The following is an 18,769-nucleotide window of genomic DNA, read 5'->3' on the forward strand; positions in this document are numbered from 1 at the left end:
TTCACTTTATATGACGTTTTTGTTCATTCAAGTTCTGCCTGAGTACACAGTCAGACCGCCCTGTCTCACTGCACTTGATGGCCTGGACCATGGGGATGGCTGGGTGTGTGAGGTCTCCTAGAACAGCCCAGGCACTGTGTGAATACGGCTTGCTCTCTTCCCTCTCCTGCCTCTCTGGCACCCTTGGCAGGGTCTTCCTAAGCAATGCAGGACTGAGCAGGGGAGACAAACCCAGCCTGCTGGGTGCAACCTTCCCAGGTGGGGCTCAGATTCAACTGTGCTGGGTCCATGGACTTTGGACTCCTCCCTCCCCTTGTCTTGAGTCCCGCCCTCCTGCCCAGAGGGCGCAACCCTACCCTGCTTGCTCTGCCCTCCTCAGCGTGTCTCACCTCCTCATATTATCTCCCTTGGTCTAGTGTGCCGAGCCAGCTCAGGTGGGAGCTGCTGGCCTCATGGGGGAGGGAGGGTACAGCAATGGAAAGGGGGAGCCACGGAACCCCAGGGAAGCCTTCATTGGTAGAATAGATAATACACACATGCACACAAATGTGCACATGTTCACGTATGTGCAAGCATGCATGTGCTCACATATGTACACATGCTCAGATGTGTGCACACTCTCACACCCATGAGCTTTCCCCATGCACGCATATGAGCAGGTACACATGCTCCTGCACACAGCCGTTCTTGTCTCTGCATCACTGGCCCCTGGGGCCTGGCAGCTGCCGCTCTCCCACCCTGCAGCTCACCGCCCTCTGCCGCAGCCCCCTGGTCTGCACGTGAGATTAGTGCTGTGGCCTCCTCCACCTCTTTGCAGGCCCAGTCCAAAACAGCCTGGCCTTGGGCTTCATTACTTCCTGCTTTCTCTTTGATCATTTATATTGTTCCACTTTAGCCACTGCAGGCTGATCAGTCAGTCAGGAGGCTGCTTGGGTGGGCTGACAGCATCCGCGGCTTCACTGGGCCCTCAGCTCTTGGTACTTCATCATTAGCGCCACCTTGGAGCCTGGGCCCGAGGGCTCTGCTGGAGGGGCTCAGGGCTGCGCACCCAGCCTTGTCACTTGTTGCCCAGGCAATTGGCTGCAAATGGCGGCTGCTTCCCCCTCACTGTTGCCTGCCAAGGGAAGCCAAGGAGAGGAACAGTCCAGTCACCCCTAAGCCATTGTGTCACTCTTGGAAATGTAGTCAACATGCCCATTTGAACCCCCAACTCTTGGTCTTTTCCTTTTCGTAGCTTGGAAAAACGTTTTGGTTTCCAAGCCAAACATTTCTCCTACAGCCATCTTTGTGAAGCACACATGGGCTTGAGATTTTTGGTTTTGCTGTGATGAGTTTTTTCTCGGATTTTTTTTTCAGCCCCACAGCAACCTCCTTCACTTTTCTGTGGCTTTGGTGGAAGTGTCACTGACAGCCTGAGCATCATGGAAAGGACTGAGTTTGAATTCTGATCCTGCCACATACTGTGTGCTCTTAGGCAAGCCAGTGAGCAGACAGGAACCACCTGGGGGCTCCTGGAGCACTGGGCAGCATCAGCGCCAGCGATGCTATCAACTGTGAGTGAGCACCTGGTTTTCAGTTGCTCTCCCTGTTCATCATAGTGCCCGCTCTGTCTGGGGCCTGGCCTTTTGGCATCCATCAGGATAAGCCTTCCTCTGCCCTAGTGCAGAAAGGGGCGGTGACTCATCGTGGGCTGTTGGCTCAGTGGAGTGGGCTGGATGCCTGGGCACAACACCCTGACTTCCCAAACTTGAGACTGTTTTTGCAGGGTGCAGTGAGAAGCCGAGTCCCACTCCAGTGCACCTAGCCAGCTCCCATCCACATACGCAGGATCCTCATGGGGCTTTGTGGGGGGATCTGGGAGGCCTGCTAAAACCGCAGAGCCCCAGGCCCACCCCGGCAACCATTGGAGAAGGACTGGCTTTGTTTGCCCCGTGCAGCTCTGACTCTAAGGGCTGAGTTCCCGCCATGAGATTTTGTTCTGTTCTGCTTTTGTGCTGGTTTCTCCTCAGCCTCAGCCCTATCCCCTGCGGGCCAGCGGGGCTCTCACCAGGAACGCAGGGGCTCTGCTCCCATTCCTTGCCTGCCTTGGCCTTCAATCCAGCTTGCCACATGCCTCAGGGGTAGACACCTCTCATTTTGCCTTATTTCTTGTTTAAAAAGAGCAACAAATGGTTTTAGATGCCTTTTAGAAGAGATTATAGGAGGAGAATTAGGTTCCTACTGTATTATTATGTATTTGAGAGGCATTGAACATTGTTTCCAGAAAATTCCTTTGGATGTTTAATACCCATCACCTGGTTGTCATAGCAAGGTGTCTGTATGTTTGCTAGGGCTGCTGTAACAAAGCCCCACAAGCTGGGAGGCTTAGAACAGAAATGTATTGTCTCCCAGTTCTGGAGGCCAAAAGTCCAAGATGAAGGTGTGGCCAGGGTTGGGTCCTTCAGAGACCTGTGAGGGAAGGTTCTGCTCCAGGACTCTCTCCTTGGCTTGGAGATGGCTGTCTTCTTCCTCTATCTTCACATGGTCTTCCCCTATACGTATTTGTGGCCTGATCCCTTCTTCTCAGGACACCAGTCAGACTAGAGTAGGGTCTCCCCTAATGACCTCACTTTAACTTGATCACCTCTGTAAAGACCCTGTCTCCAAATCCAGTCACATTCTGAGGTACTGGGGGTTAGGACTCCAATAGGTCTCTTTGGAGGAGAAGAGTGGGATGCAACTGAACCCACAACAGTTACTCTCAGAGCCTGGCATCCTTAGCCCACATGGGTCTGCCCTAGCTTAGGGATGAGAGGCTCACTCTCTCCTCAGAGTGGCTGTGGTGTCTATTTGAGACGCCACTCCAGAAAAGAGAAGGGCATTACTGTCCTCTAGGCCCAAGAGGAGGCTTAGGAAAGCCCAGAAGTTGGACAAGGGGCTGATGCCTCAGATGGAGGGGCCCTCCATCTCATCTTAGGGACCAGGGAGTGGCTTTGAGTAAGTACAAAGGGCAGGAACTCAGTCCATGATTGGTCCAAGAAGGAGCCTGAAACCAAGAGAAAGAGGGGGGAAATTGTGAAAAATGAAAATTGGGGATGCTACTGCTTTTTATCACACAGTTGCCCAAGGTGAGACTACAAAGAGAGCTTAAATGTCATCCCTTCAGATCCAAAGGCCTTGCACACATTTGAAAGCAAGCTCCCAATGGCTTGCCAGCCATCCTGTGCTGTGGCCAAGGAGGATGGATTTGGCTTGAGAGCAGACTAGCCGGGCTGGGTGAGATGCTCGGGGTGGTATCTCCCTGTTGGGAACAGTCTGAGGCAGATTCTTGGAGGTGCTGCACCTTTGGTGTGGCACACCTGATACCTGGCCTGTTTCCCAGACAAGGAGAAGGAGCTGTCTATGGGCTCCCAGTGATAGAGAGAAACCAGAGACACAGTTCTCTGAGAGGGGCCCAGGCATAGCTAGCCCTACTTCCTGGGAGAAAGTGGCTTTTTCGGGGGACTTGAGCTCTTCTGAGTTAAGTCAATAATGTGGCTAGATCTGAATACCCATGTGATGGTGCCCAAACCACAGTTGTGGCAGCAGAGAAATGTGTTTTTTGTTTACTGCAAACAGATTTGAAATATATTGAAAATGGTTCTCCCAAACCACCCCACAGTGGTTGTAATGATGGTATTTTGTCTTTTCCCTTCACCAATAATCATGCTAGGATCTCATTGGCAAGAATATGGTCTAAATTGAGAAGGTAGCTAGTCTCAGCAACAGTTCAGCTCTCACTTTAATGTTTCCCATGTTTTTGTTGCTCTTCTCTCTGGGAATGATGCATGAGGAAACTCTCTGTGTCCTCTCAGGAGTGGGGCTCAGTTTGCTCTGGCCCTTTCGCTGCTGACCCATCTGGCCACTTGGCACTGCATAGGATGAGCAAGGCCCCTACACAGTCCCTCAAAACCAAACCAGCAAGTATAGTCTCTCAGTGTGGGAGAAATGGAAGCTCCTATGGCCAGGATCCTCACCTGACCCTAAACTACTTGATGATGTGACTGCCCTACTGCAAGGCTACTGCTTCCACACCCACAGGCAATGAGCTATAATTGACTGAATCACTATATAAACAGCTCAGCTCAGGGCTCTGGACAGAGACAGAGGTGGATTATGGGTCTGCAGTCTGCTAGATGCAGACTTGACCCTAGTGGTCCACCTACCACCGTGAGAAAAAGCCAGGTATGAACCCTTTTACCCCAAGAACGTTCCATTGTCATTTCTCGGTCTTATCGAATCCATAGTGCACTTGCCCAGGCCTGAAACCCTCAGGCAAGACACTCAGTAACAAAGGTATGGCTCCAGATGGGGATCTATGGGACATCTTTGGCAAAACACCAGCTTTAGTGTGCCTTTGCATCTGGCTGAGGTGGGGTGGCCCTACACCCTTCAAAGCACAAACACAAACTGCACACTCCAGGAGTGGACATAGGCCACAGCGGCCCAATACCTAGCTAATGTGGACAGAAGGCCCAACTACCTAGCTAATGTGGACACTGGCTTTTCAATCGTTAGCCAGGGAGATCTGGCAAGAGGCTAGTGTGGGCCAAGAAGCAGCCATGTCTGAGGTGGACAGGTATTTCCCAGGTACTCCAGGTGCCTTAGAGATTGCAACACAAGGGTGAGATAAATGTGCTCATCCTCCCAAAATTTCATACTGCTTGCAGGTTAGCCTTGACACTGACCAGAGTCTGGGCCTTGGGCACAGCTGGGTGGGATCTTGTTATCATCAGCATGCCACCATACATTCTTAACTCAGGCTTGTTTGGCACCTCCTTTTCAGTGCAGATGCTTCTATTTTCATCAGACCCCACCACAGCCTGGCCGTTCTTGTGGCAAGCTACTGAGTCACCCTGCCAATGATGCCAGGGTTCTTGTCGGTGGAGCTGAAGAATGAACTTCACAAACAGTCAAGGTAGGAGAGCAAGGCAGAGGCTTTTGTTTAGAAATAAAGCGAGAGGACAGAGCTCCTGGCTCAGGCCAGGAGGGAACAGGAGAGTCTCGGTGGTGTGTTATTTACAGGTTTTATGGGTGGTTGAGAGACAAAGGGCTAGGATGTACACCTACTAAGTGGTCCCAAAATGTTTATCTTTGAGGAGACATTAAGTTTCTTATTAGTCTTCCTGGTTACTTATAAGAAATTTACTGCTCTGATTTCCTCCCAGGATAGCAGCTTCCTGGTCTGGGAGCATATCACTCAAGACTGCCTGCTTTGCTCCCAAGGTGGGCTGAGTTATTGTCTGTTTGTTAAAGAGGATGTTAAGAAACTTACTTTTTAACTAATTGGGTTTTAAAATGCAATCTTACCTTCAAGATAGAATCCTTCATGTTTGTTTGGGCTTGCTTGTTAAAGTGCCCAGGTGGCAAATCACTTGACTAGGGCTGCAGGAAGAAAGGCAGCACCTGGGTAACGTCAGAAAAACAAGCTGGGCCCCCCAGCAGGCCAGAGCAAGTCTCACAATGGATTATCTTGCTTTGTTTTTTCCAGAGGCCCTCACCCTACTCTGTCTAAACCCATGGTCCCTGTCTCACCAGGAGCCTCATTAGTTCACTCACACTTGGCCTATGGAATGAACTCCGACCTCTGGGCAGACTCCACCCAGCTGGAGCTAGTGTGCTGTTTAAATGGGCTAAACTAATCTGCTACAGCTTTGCTGTGACTGAACATGTGTGTTTTCAATAAGATTTCATTTAAATTTCAATCTCATTTGTAATGTCTCCCGGGTAAGGCTTTCCAAACAAGAGGAGCTAAGTGAGGTGGCTCATACCCTGTGAGAGGCACAGAGTTGCTGTTTTGAGCGGGGCATCTTGGTGCGGGGCTGGGGGTGGGAGGTTTGCTGAAGGTGGCTGTCCCTGGGTGGTTGCTTTGTTTGGTTTTCATCTATTTTCTGTAGCAGAGTGGGGAGAAGTTCCTCCTGATGAAAAATATTTGTTAAGAGCGAATTGCTTGTGTTACCACTCTACGCCCCGCCTCCACCTGGTTGCCACGAGAGCACCAGTGGCCATGAAGGGCCGTACAGGTTCAGGGGAATCAAGACAAGGGGGATCCCCAGGGGGTCCTCCCAGCTCTGTGTGAGACAAAGGTTAGTTACTGGGTTTCTACACTTGAAACCAATATAATATTGTATATCAACTATATGTCTATTGAAAAATAAGAGGTCAGTTAGTGGGAGAAAATATTTGCAAATCATATATTTGATAGGAACTTGTGTCCAGAATATATAAAGGACCGAACAATAAAAAGATAAAAGATAAATAACCCAATTAAAAATGGGCAAATATCAGAATAGGCATTTCTCCAAGAAAGGTGATACACATGGCCAGTGACCACACCAAGAGATGTTCAACATGACTACTCATAGGGCAAGTGCAAATCAAATCAAAACCACAAGGAGAGAATACTTCATGTCTCCAGGATGGCTAGACTTTTTTTAAAAATAGGAAAAGAAGTAGTATGAGAAGGTAGAGAAATTGGAACCCTCATATATTGCTGGTGGGAATGTGAAATGGCATAGTCACATTGGAAAATAGTCTGGTGGTCCCTCAAAAAAGGTAAACATAGAGGGACTACTCTATGCAATTCCTTTCCTAGTATAGACCCAAAGGAACTGAAAAGATATGTCCATGTAAAGACTTGTACACACATGTTCACAGCAGCCTTATTCATAATTGCAAAAAGTGGAAGCAACTGAAATGTCCATCGATGAATGGATAAAGAAAATGGGGCCTCTCCCTATTATAGAATATTAATCGGCTGTGAAAAGAATGAAGTGCTGACACAGGCCACAAGATGGATGAACCTGAAATACATTAAGTGAAAGAAGCTCGTCACAAAAGGCCACATATTGTGTGACTTCATTTATATGAGATGGCAAAAACAGGTACATGCAGAGACAAACAGCAGATTGGTGGGTGATGGGCTGGGGGGAAGGGGCAACAAGGAGTATCTGCTAATAGACTTTGGGGTGATGGCAATGTTCTGGCATTAACTATTTGTGATGGTTGCAACCTTGTGAATATGCTAAAAATTGTACGCTTTGAAAGGATGAATTTAATGGTATATGAATGATATCTCAATTTTAAAAACTACAATAAACCTAGTAAAAAAAAGATCTGTTAGGGCTCCTAACTGCCTACCAGAGAAATGCATGTTTGGTATTAACCTTGGTGAGATCCGGGGATCTATGTCCCTGGCCTCTGTTCTTTTCCAGCTTCTAAAACATGCTTTCTAAGGCTGCTTTGACCTTGATCGGTGATAATCTGGGAGTGAGGGCAGGGATCACACAGGATGGGGCCTCAATTCTCCATTCACATGGAGACACAGTGCTGAGGGAAGTATGTCTCTAAGGAATTCCAGAGAGGTTGCCTGAGGTCATGGTTAAGAATACATGTTCTTGAGCCAAACAGCCTGGCATTGGAATTCCAGCGTCCCACTTCAAGACTGTGTGACTTGGGCATGTCACTTAAAATCTCAGCCACCACATCCTTTTGTGTGAAATCGGGGTAAGCCCAGCACCCACCTTTCCAGTATTGTGAGGATTAAATACAAATAAATTCCTTTGCACAGTGCCTGACATATGATTAGTACTTAATAAATGGTCGCCTCAAGATGGCTGGGTTGGGGGGAGGGTGCCACAGTGGTCAGCAAACCACAGCACTTGACTTTGGCTTCCAGTCCTTTCTCTGTCACTAGCTGTGACCTTAGGCAGTCTCCTAGCCTCACTGTCCCTCAGTTCCTCATCTGTCAAACTGGAAACTCATCCTGCTTTTCGCCCATGTGAGCCTCCCTCTGGAGCCTTTAGAGTGAGGAAAATGGGTCTGTGTGGTGTGTGTGTGGGGGGTTCTGTTTCAGAGAACTTGGTTCCACATAAAATGGTACCTCAGGGGCCAGCATCTGCCCTCTTTTGTAGCTATGGTCTGTTCCAATGGACCAAATGCCCAAAGAAGGCACTCTACCCAGCAGGCCTGTAGCCAGTGGTGTAGACCAGGGTTCCAGTCCGGACTCTGCCACAGACTGATCTTGGGCATGGTCTCTGCTTTCCCATCTGGTCGGAGGGGATGCTGTGTCTAGGGCCTGTGCAGCTCACACTTCAGCAGCCCCTCTCTGGCGTGCCCCCATTCCCTCCTGCCTCCCCGCCCCCCCCCCCCACCGGTGTGGAGAGCAGGCTGCGGGCTGGGGGCGAGTGTCTCTCTGGGCCGGCCCTGCTGTTTGCTCTGACTCCCGGTCTGGTGGAGGAGCCCCCTTGTGTGTCTCTCATCCGAGCACTCACGATCTCCCCCAGCTCTGAAGCGCTGAAGCCTCTACGCCACCGCCCAAGAGTGTTTTCTGGCCCTGCTCAAAGTGCTTTCAGAAAAAAGTGGTCCCTAGCTGAAGTGAGCATGATGAGGGGTTGGCCTACATAGGATCTGATTTGCGTGTCCCTCCTTCTTGCCTGCAGGCAGAGCCAAGTGGGGCTCTTTCTTTAAATTTTTTTATTGTGGTAAAAATATACAAAACATAACGTTTACCATTTTAACCATTTTAAGTGTGCAGTTCAGTGCCATTCACTGCGTTCACACTGCTGTGCAGCCATCCCCACTGTCCATCCCCAAACCTCTTTTCCTCGCCCCCATGGGGACTCTGTCCCCAGCAAACTGCAGCCCCTGTTTTTCCTCTGCTGCCAGCCCCTGGCTCCTGCCACCTTCCTTTCCTTGTCATTTCAAAGTTGTCTCCTCCAGTGACCTCATGTAAGTGGAATCATTTGGTATATGTCGTTTTGTGACTGCTTATTTCACTGAACATGAAGTCGTCAATGTTCATCCACATGGTAGCCTGTGTCAGAATTCCATCCTTTTGGAAGGCCCACAGCATTCCGCTGTATATGTGTATCATGTTTTGTTTACCCGTTCATCAGTCAGTGGACATTTGGGTTGTTTCCCAAGTGGGGTGCTTTTATACAAGGCGTCCAGTGGTAGGAGGAGAGAGGGGAAGACCTAGGCAAGGGAGAGGGCAGAAATGGGGCTCAGCTGACCCCGGGATTATCCCCCACCCCTGCCTCTCAGTCTCCTTGCAAAGCTTGGCCTTGCTTGAGGAGGAAGGAAAATGGAAGGGCTCTTGGGAGGGAGGGATGCTGAGCGAAGAGGTGGGGGCCTCCTGTCTTGCCCCTGCAGGGAGCAGTAACACAGATGCACCTCCCGCCAGAAGCCTTACTGAAAAGGGCTGCTGTGATCCTCCCCATTCCAGAAACAACCCCACCGAAACCACCTGTCCACCCTTGATCTGGAAGCATCAAGGAGAGTGGCCTGCCTGCCTGCCAGTCAGACAGCCGCTTGGGAGGACAGGAAGGCTTCCATGTGCACCTGGCTTTATGAACGTCTTTAGTGCTAGCGTGTTTCGAGACTGACATTGAGGTCAAAAGTACACAAATGATGGTTCTCGGCCCATGCATGTCAAATACATCACAGCCATGGCACAATTTGCAACGGACTTCCAAGGTAGCCTACTGGCCAAATGGGAAATACCTGCTTAAATCTACCTTTGTTAAAGGGCAACCTCCTCTAAAACCATTTGCCCAGAATCTTGATTGTACATGTATTTGTGGACTCATAAACCTCCCCTCCCTTCTTATTCCCCTGTCCCTGTCCAGCACAACACCCTGATGCCCACAGCCTCATTCATCACTGATGGGCTCCCTGAAGCATTTGCTGATGCTGCCTGAACTGAAGGAGTATGCCCTCGGTACGTCTGGCTTGTATCCTCTGTGCCCTTCCCCACATTCAAGACACACGGGGGAGTGGGGGTTCCAAGTTCCCAGAGCATAGCCCGGATTTTCATTAAGCAGTTACTCTACCTTGGGGGAGTTCAGTTCATCTGGGAAGACCGCCTATCATGGCCTGCATGTGGCACAAGCCTTCTGCCTGATGGGCCCAAATCCGTTCACGAGCTGCTAATTTTCTGATGAAACCGTCAGTGTTGAGAGCTCTCTTAGCTCTCTGAGCCCTGAATGGAGTTCCTTAAGCTAACTGTGCTTGAGAAAGAGGGTTCAAAACACCTATTTGACAAGTTCGGCAGGGCTGGACCTCTGGGTAACACAAGCAAAGTCCTTCTCTTCTTTGGAGAAGATGTTGAAGGGCATGCCTGTCTGCTGCTCCCATGGCCCGTGGCTCAGACGGCTCAGTCTCCTCCAGGGAAGGACCCAGAGGGGAGAGGCATTCAGGACCCGGTAGCAGAGGGGCCAGGTCTCAGGATATGCCCCACAAGGAGGCGGGCGATTTAGCCCGACAGTATTTCCTGGGCCCAGTGCCCTGGTGGAAGTGCAGGAGACCAGGTCCCGTGGCAGATGAAGACTGGGAAGCAGACTGAAAGGTGAGTAACTGAGGCAGGCACCCCCATGCTGTAAGGAGCCAGGGACTCTGAAAATGGCCCTGGACATCCCAAAGGTGGAGGCGGGAGCCCCGGAGATTTGATTCAGCCTTGCCCTTTGAGGCCAGCCACTTTTATTGTTCCTGGCCCAGTGCCAGCCCAGGACAGGGTAGGGTGACATGACTGTGGCCTGCTGTTGGGAGTCTCCTCGGGAGACAGGGGAGCCTAACCCCCATTCCATGGCTCACCTTTTCTCCCTTACCTCCTGCTGGGGACTCTTTTTGTGGGAGCCAGAAATGAGATGGCATCTGACAGCAAGGCTACTAAGTGGGCTGTCTCCCCGGCCAGTCTCTGGGGAGGCTGCGGAGAAAGGGAAGAGGAAATGCAATCGCGATGGCCCCTTAGAGTCTCTTAAGACATTTGAAGGAACTCTTGAGGAGTGCTGGGGAGGGGCTCGTGACGAAAGGAGCAGGCAGGTAAGGGGACCCCCTAGAAGGAGTAAAAACCACCCTATCCGGCTGAAGTGTAAATGCAAGCCTTTGCATTAATAAAACACCCAATAAAATGAATAATTTAGTCTAGCCATGCCTTTTGTTTTGATCGTAAGTGGGAAGACTGTGGCAGCTCTTAACAAATGGCCCTCAGTGACTTCCACTGTGGCCAGGACATGCCTCGAGTGGTAGACTCGGCCCCCACCCAAGCCTACTGCATTCCCAATTAACAGTTTCAAAATGAAATTTAGGGTGCTTTTTCCTTCTTCCTAATGAGGTTTCTTCCTTCCCTGCTGTCTTGCTACAAAGCTTGATGCTGTCTGAGTGTGTTCATATGGTGCTCGAGTGCGTTATCTGACCTTGATTGGTGTTTGGGGAGCCGGTTAAATAGATTACATGGGGGTTACCTTGGCAACTGTCTTCGCTGATTTAGCAATGCGGTTCATTCTTGGACACAGGACTCTCGGCGACTCTGCGAGCCCACTGCTGAGCGTTAATCATTAACACCGAGTTGGACATCAGCTCTGCCAGGCAGCAGCCAGGAGGAGACTGGGGAAGGGCTGGGCGGTCTTTTGAGCTACGAATGAGGTGGGCATGATGGGGGCCCTAAATGTGGTGCCACAGGAGAAGGAGGTAGCCAGGAGCCGTCCTGAGATCTGCTGGTCCCTTTGCCCACCGTCCTCCACAGTGTTGAGAAAGGTCCCATAGCTTGGCCCACGGGGCTCCAGCTGTGCTCGTCGTGCAGATGCTGCCCATGCCACTTCCTCCCTCAGCCGGCAGGGAAGCCGTGCTGGCTGTGACCCTTGGCAGTCTGCCCTGGTCCTGTGGGGCTGCATGGAAGCAGGGACTGCGGCTCTGTGGTGTGGAGGCTCTGGTGCTTCTCTACGCCTCCCTTATGGTGTGACTTCGGGCAAGTCACCTTACTTCCTGGAGCCTTGGTTTCCTTCCATATGTAACTCAGGGCAGTGGCAGTGCCTCCTCCCTGGCACTGACGAGGACTCTGAGAACACCTGGCACCAACCAGTGCTACTGGCTATTACTACCTGGCTCCATGGCTAGCAGACTGTGTGTCTACTCATATGCTGAAATAGTTTTAATTTTTTAACCTGAAGCTAAAACTCGCCCTGTGCCAAAATAATTATTGTCTATTCTATGGAAGAGGCTGAGGCTCTGAGTGGCCAACTAGTCTGGACTGCACTGCTAAAAGACAGCTGGGATGAGAACTCCAGCCAGCCTGATCCCCATCTCGGCCCCAGAGGGGCGTGTGCCTGAGAGCGGTCAGGCTGCAGGGCCAGAGGCGCCCACTGAGCCCCTGGAGTGTGCATCAGGGGAGGGCCCCCTATCTGAGCTGGTGGTTTGAGGCCCAGGGCAGAAAGCAGCAGCAGAATTAGCCCACCAGGCGCAGGTCCTGCCTAAGGTGACAAATGTCGGATGAGAAGGGTCAAGGTTACCACATAGCCAGACCTGCACCAGCCCAGGGTCTTCAGCTCTCTGGCTGTAGGGGGACTATTCCTTGTCTGCTCAACACCAACAGGAAAGCAAGAGGCTCATGCCTAGTAAACCCACATACCCAGAAAGCACTTCATGCTTTGCAAGCATGTTCATGTCCACTTTTCCCTTGACTGATCGAATAGCCCAGGGAGGGGATGGGGCAGGGAATTGCTAACAAGGAGCTGAGGGCTAGAGAAGTACCCCTTTGGCTGCATGTTCTGTACTTGCACTCACATTTCATTCTGAACAGCTGATACCTTGATATTAGTGGAGCTGAAAATGGGCCTCCAGGGGGACAAGTAGGCAGACAAATGGGCTCCGAAGTCTTGGAGTCTGCAACCACCGCAGCTGGAAGCACCTGCAGAGAACCTGTCCTAAGCTCTGGTTCTTGTCCTGTTTGCCTGCATGTCAGGCTGCTGGGGTGCGAGGTGGCTGGAGTGCAGCCTAGGGAAGAGCTTGCATTGCTCTGCAGACCTCACCCACCCATGTGCTGTGGGGAGAGAGCATGGGCTTTAGAGCCAAGCAGATCTGAATTCAAGCCCTACCTTCGCTGTGCGCTCACTTTATTCTTTCCTCCCGGGGTGGGACTTCATGCTGGGGTGGGGAGCACTGGGGCAGAGGCAGGCTTGAGGAAGGGGCAGGGAGACGGTGAGTTCTGTGTGGGACAAGTTGGTTTGAAGAATCCATGGGGCATCCAGGGAAGATGTCTAGGGGGAAACTGGTCCAGCTCTTAAAGCTCAGAGCTGGAGCTGAAGATGTCGGAGCCATGGGCAGAGGAATGCTCATTGAACATGGGACTGGATGAAATGACTCGGGGAAAATGAGAGCCAAGAGGAGCACCAGAGTAACGTAGGCCAGGGAGTAACATGGTTGTGTGTGCAAGTGCAAAAGGTCCCACCATGAAATGTGGAGGATGGCTCACGGGGGAGAGGGACCACAGGCAGGGCACCAGGCAGGAGTTTACTGTAGGCCAGAGATGGTGGTGGCAGTAGGCCTGAGGCTGAAGAGACAGCTCCCGGACAGGGAGGAGGAGAATGGGCCAGGCCTGGTGACTGGCTGGCTGTAGGGAATGAGGGAGGCAGAGGGGTCTAGGATGACTTGGTGGCGATGTGCCCTTGGGCGCTGGGGCAAGGAGGGGCCACTTATTGAGAAGATGAGTACTGGAGGAGGAGCAGTCTCAGGGGACATTGCCAAGCCTGAGGGGCCTGTGGGAGCTCCTAGAGGAAACGGCCGTAGCCAACACCCAGTGTGCAGGAGAGGAGGCAGATGGCAGGGTAGAGGGCAGCCTGCAGCACCAGCTGTCCGCTGGGGACCGAGCAACGAGCTGCCACAAAGAGAGAGGCCCTCCAGTGAGGTTGGCAGCATGCAGCCCATGCGTGGGTCAGAAGAGCCCTCCAGTGACCCAGAGGCTTTGCCATCTCGAAACCCCAGTTCCCCTGCTGAGCAGGGGAAGTCCACATCAGGTCCTGGGCAAGGGCCAGGTGAACTGACGGGCCAGTTACCACCAGTGAGGGTGTGAGGGGTGTGGCGCCCTGCTCTAGGTGGTGGGGGAGGCTGGGGAAGCTGAGCCTGAGTCCTGCTTTCCTCATGGCAAGAGGCATCCACTATGATCAGAAACAGCTCATCTCAATTTCCGGTGTGTTCTGAGGCCTGCACGGCCTGGTGGCTTGTGGTTGCCTCCCAGAGTATCTGTGTTTTGAATATTGGGGCACCCAGCAAATACCCTGAAGGAATGTGGCTGGTATGTGAGTAATACAATTTGCCACATACAAATGTGGGCAGGTTAAAGAAAGGACACAGGGCCCCCAGTGCGGAAGTGAACGGAAAGGAAGAAGCTCCCCCATGTGCAGAGCACCTTGGGTTTCCTTCCACTTCCTTGGCCATTGGCAAAGACTGCTCTCACCACCTGGCAGCTGGGGAAATTGAGGCTCCAGGTAGGGACTGTGAGTTCACAATGATAATCCAGTTCCACAGAACTGGTCCAAGACCCGGAAATCCTGCCTCCCAGCCTGGTGCAGGTTCCAGTTCCGTGATTGGCCACAGACAATGGTGTGCTGGAGGTGGTCTGTCCCTGTTCTCAAAGATGACCATTCAATGTTCAGAAATTCGGGAGTCAGCTGACAACTGACATCATGTTAGTCGTTTGGAATCAGCCGTGATATGACCATTCACATCATGGGAGCTGACAACTGCTACCGGTACGTCACTGGCCCCAGGTCACTGCACACCCCTCTTCCAGCTCCTAAGGCTGTGCCCACCCTAAGGCTCCTAAGGGAACTGTGCATTATGGTTTGGTGGCTGTGTGTGAAGAGCTACAGGGCAAAGGGACTTGGGGGCCAGCGCTCAGGCTTGGGCCTGATAAAGTGTTTCTAGCACCTGCCCTGGGGACCCTCAACAGGTCATGCTGATCTACCACTGAGATCAACAACCCAAAGAGAATTTCCACTTCCCTCACCTGCCACAGGAAGTCTTAAATTATGAGTAAGAGCAAAGGGAACTCTGGCATGGGGTCTTATTTAATAACTTCCTCTATATTAGTTTAGATATGGGACACATCTGTCTTGGCCTTTTAGCCTGGCTTAGATCATTATGGAAAAGGGGAAACATGTCAACACCAAATCCCATGGAGGAAGGTTCAGGGATGTCAGAATCCCAAGTGATGAAAGACATCATTTAAGAAGGAAATCAGAGCGCCACTAAAATAGGTATATAATTAGCCATACATCATCTTATTTTATATGTAGAAGCAAAATGAATTGCAGAGTTTTCAGGGTCTTGGAGTGAAAGGAATTACAGAGGAGACAGTTTCTGCTGTTCACCCTTAAATAAATAGCTGCTGTTCTTGCTTGTTAAAATGTAAAATTTGCAGATCTAAATGTCAGAGAATTCTAGGAAAAATTGCAAAACTATTACTTCATAAACATGTAATTGTGCTATTACTGCTAAATGTGATGACATTCTATAAATATCACAGTTCAGGCCTCATAATCTATAAATAGACCCAGTTAATCACCGGAAATATATTTTATTTCTTGAATTATAATGGAGTAAATTACAGAGTCTCCGTTTTCCAGTGGCAGAGCCCACTCCCAGTTTTGGTCGCATCTTTCCCATTGCTTGAGCTCCTCCGCGAGCTATAAATATTCTGCAGCCAGTATTAGGACAAGGACAATGGGGGGAGGAGATGGGTCCCACTTGCCAGAGCCCCAGTCTAGAACCCCGGGAAGTGTTTAGACTACACTGCTGAGGCCTGTCGCCCAACACTAGGACAGATGGGGGCTGGCACGGCTGACTGCATCGCTCAGGGTGCCACCGGTAGGGTGCACGGCAGCTGATTAGATAAGTGTGAGCTGCCATGGACTGAGAAGTGGACGGAAGGGCAATCTGGAACGGCTTCTCTTCAGCAGGCTTGAGGGCTGACTCAGGCAGTCGTTCCTAAATGGTTGAAGCAAAAGGCTCCAAATCTGTTGTTGCTTTTCCAGAATCCCCTGCTTGCATCTGTCTGCTATCAACACCTCACTAGGCCACAGATTTGGCTATTTTGTAGTTTAAATAGTGCCTCCACTCATACAGTGGAGACCTGTGCATGCTTCACTACAGAACAGTATACACATTAGTGCCACAATGGGCTTAGGGTGAGAACTTGGACATCCTCTGTGGTCTCAGGGATACTGTGGCCAAGGAAGTTAGCAGCAGCAACTTGCTCTTTCTGGGCTTTTGTAAAAATGGAGGGCAAGAGGGCTGCGGTGAGATAGAGTGGGAACTGAGTTAGGAAAATTGCATTCCAGCTCTGACATCACCTTAGGCCATGACCTTGGGCAAGTCTTCTCCCTCCTCTTGGGCTCAGTTTCCCCAACCGTACTATGGAAAGGAAGAGGGAGAATCATGGCAATTTAGCCAATGCTGCAGGCCTACACAGTGGCTCAGTCAGTCAACTCCCTCTTCTAAGGGGCCTTCCTGGAATCCTACCCTCTGACCACACAGCTGGGTTGTGGCAATTGCTCTAGAAAGTTTCCTGAAAGTGTGATTTATGTATTCCTACCCTGACTCTATAAAGGACTAGGGGGTAGGGTGGGCATTGTCCTACGTTAATAAAATAGGAACGTGAGAACAAATAAAGAACTAGGGGGAAAAGGTAGAAACAAACCTGACACTTCTGAGGATTAACATAATTTGGGGATGAAACAAAACTGAGCCAGGAACTTACTGGCAGCCAGAGCAAAAAAGAAAAACAAAACAAAACATGGAGAACCCCAGAGTTTTCATCATCAGAAAGAAGAAAGATTTTTAAAGATTTTCAGAGTGTCCATTTTCCCCCAGTAATCCCAAATTCAGAAAGAGAGGCTTTTTTTTTAAACCCAGGGGTTCAGAATTAAGAAAATCAGTGGAACACTAATAAACAATTTCAAAGTAAATTCAGAAGACATTCGTAAGGCTGTCTCTAAGAACAATTTTGAACCAAGCCCCGGGCTCATTATTCAAGCAGGGCTTCCTGGGCACAATTCTGCCAGGGCGAGAGCTGGCTGGTGTCCCAGCCTTTCTGGCATGGGGTCAGGTATGTTGTGATACAACTGTCTTTGTCATGCCCCCAAATAGCGTCATTATTTCCTCTTGACAACTCTGTCCCCTTCCCTTTGAGTTGGTAGCTGGTGGCAATTAGTTTCAATGGCTGGAGTCAGTCTGCGTTTGAAAGGTCAGCACCTGGTCAGGTCCTACAGGCTGAGAGGGAAAAAGACACGGAAGTAGGCCTCGAGGGGGTTGTACTCAGGGCAAGAAAGAAGACTTCTCCCAGGAAGCTGTCCGATGGTGTCCCAGAGGTGCCAGCCCTCTTGGGAAAAGGACCTGCTTCATCACTACTCAATGGTGACCAAGCCAGAGGGCAAAGGACAGGCTGGCAGAAGTGTCAGCAGCACTCAGGCTCCACCCAGCATGTCGGGGAGCAAGGACTTGGCAGTGGGGACAGTGCTGGGTGTCCACAAGGCTTCACTCAGGCCGCCTTTGGGGCTGGCTCCTTCTTGCAGGGCACCATAGCAGGCCCCTTGCACAGGACATTCAGAGGGCCCAGGGAGTCCAAGCTCTAGGGGGTCTTAATTTCGTGGTGTAGTGAGGTCCTGAGCCCACTGGGTGATGTGAACAGCAGGCCCTTCTTGACATGGGCCTGTAATAAGCTCTTTTTCTATGTCATTTGATCTGTGTCTGTCCAGAAACAGGGTCCCTGAGATCCATTCCTCAAAACTCTTCTGAGTACCTACTCCATCTCTGGGCCAAGGCAAAGAGGGGTCTGTGCATAAATGAAGCCAGTCACTGCCAGGAGACTTCACGGTCTAATGGGGGAGACAGCCACTGGAACAGAGTATCCCAACAGTCTGGAGGGAAACATGAGGAGAATCCTAAAGAAAGAGTGGGCGGCAGGTGACGAGGGGGCTGGGCAGCCAAGTAGTAGCAGGCCATGAGGGCCAAGTTGTTGTAAGGCCAGGGCCCGGCAGGCTGCTCTAAGGGACTCGGAATTTATCCTGAGGACAAGGGAATCCATGGAAAGGTTTGAAGCAGAGAAGAGACATGGTCAGGACTATGTGTGGGGCACACACCTTGGCTGCAGTGTGCAGGCCAAGCTGGAGGACTGAGCCATCCCGAGGAGGAAGTATTGGTGTGGATCTTAAGAGGTCCTGCAGGGGGCGTGGCTCCTCCCTTGGTTGCGAGGGTAGGCCTGGCCTTGGGTGGACCTGCGCAGTACTTTGCTGTCTCCGCTTAGGCAGCCATACCCGGCCGTACAGCTCCTTATTCCACGGGCACAGCCCTTGAGGCTCTGGCAGTGTGTCACCAGTCCCTGGCCGCCTCCTTACCAAAGCCCTGCCACAGGCCCCCAGCCAATCAGGACAGGGCGGCGGCGGAGCCGGGAGCCAGGGTTCGCTTCCAGGTCCTCAGACAGCCCAGCCAGGTCTCTGAGCCACTTTGCCCTGCCACTAGGTGTCAGCCCCCTCCTCATGGATGTGCCTGTGCATGTGAGCCCAGAAAAGCTGGGGAGAAATTAGTTAGAAAATAATTACAAAAGAAACCATTCTTAAGGGCCAGGAGCGAGGGGCACCCACCGCTGGCCCTGACCTCCCTGCTGGGCTGTAGCTGCCCTGCACCATCTGGCCCTTCGTGCCTCACTTGCTCACAGAGCGTGATGCGTGTGTGTCATTTCACTCTTCTCCAACCTGATGCATTTTTCAGTTAGAAAATATGAGTGTCCCTTGAGGCACATCTGGCTCTTTGTTCTCTTTGTTTGGAAATTAGTTTAGAGATATCAGCTAGCAGATTAAAAAGCCCATATCAGATCTGCTAAAATCTCTTCCCTTCCAGATATCATTTCTGCTTCTTCAGGAAATTTCTGCTGTTCTTTTAGAATGATAGATTTTCTTCCTGTTCAACTCTGGGAGAA

This window comes from Manis pentadactyla, chromosome X, assembly GCF_030020395.1.
Source record: "Manis pentadactyla isolate mManPen7 chromosome X, mManPen7.hap1, whole genome shotgun sequence".
Lineage (NCBI taxonomy): Eukaryota > Metazoa > Chordata > Mammalia > Pholidota > Manidae > Manis > Manis pentadactyla.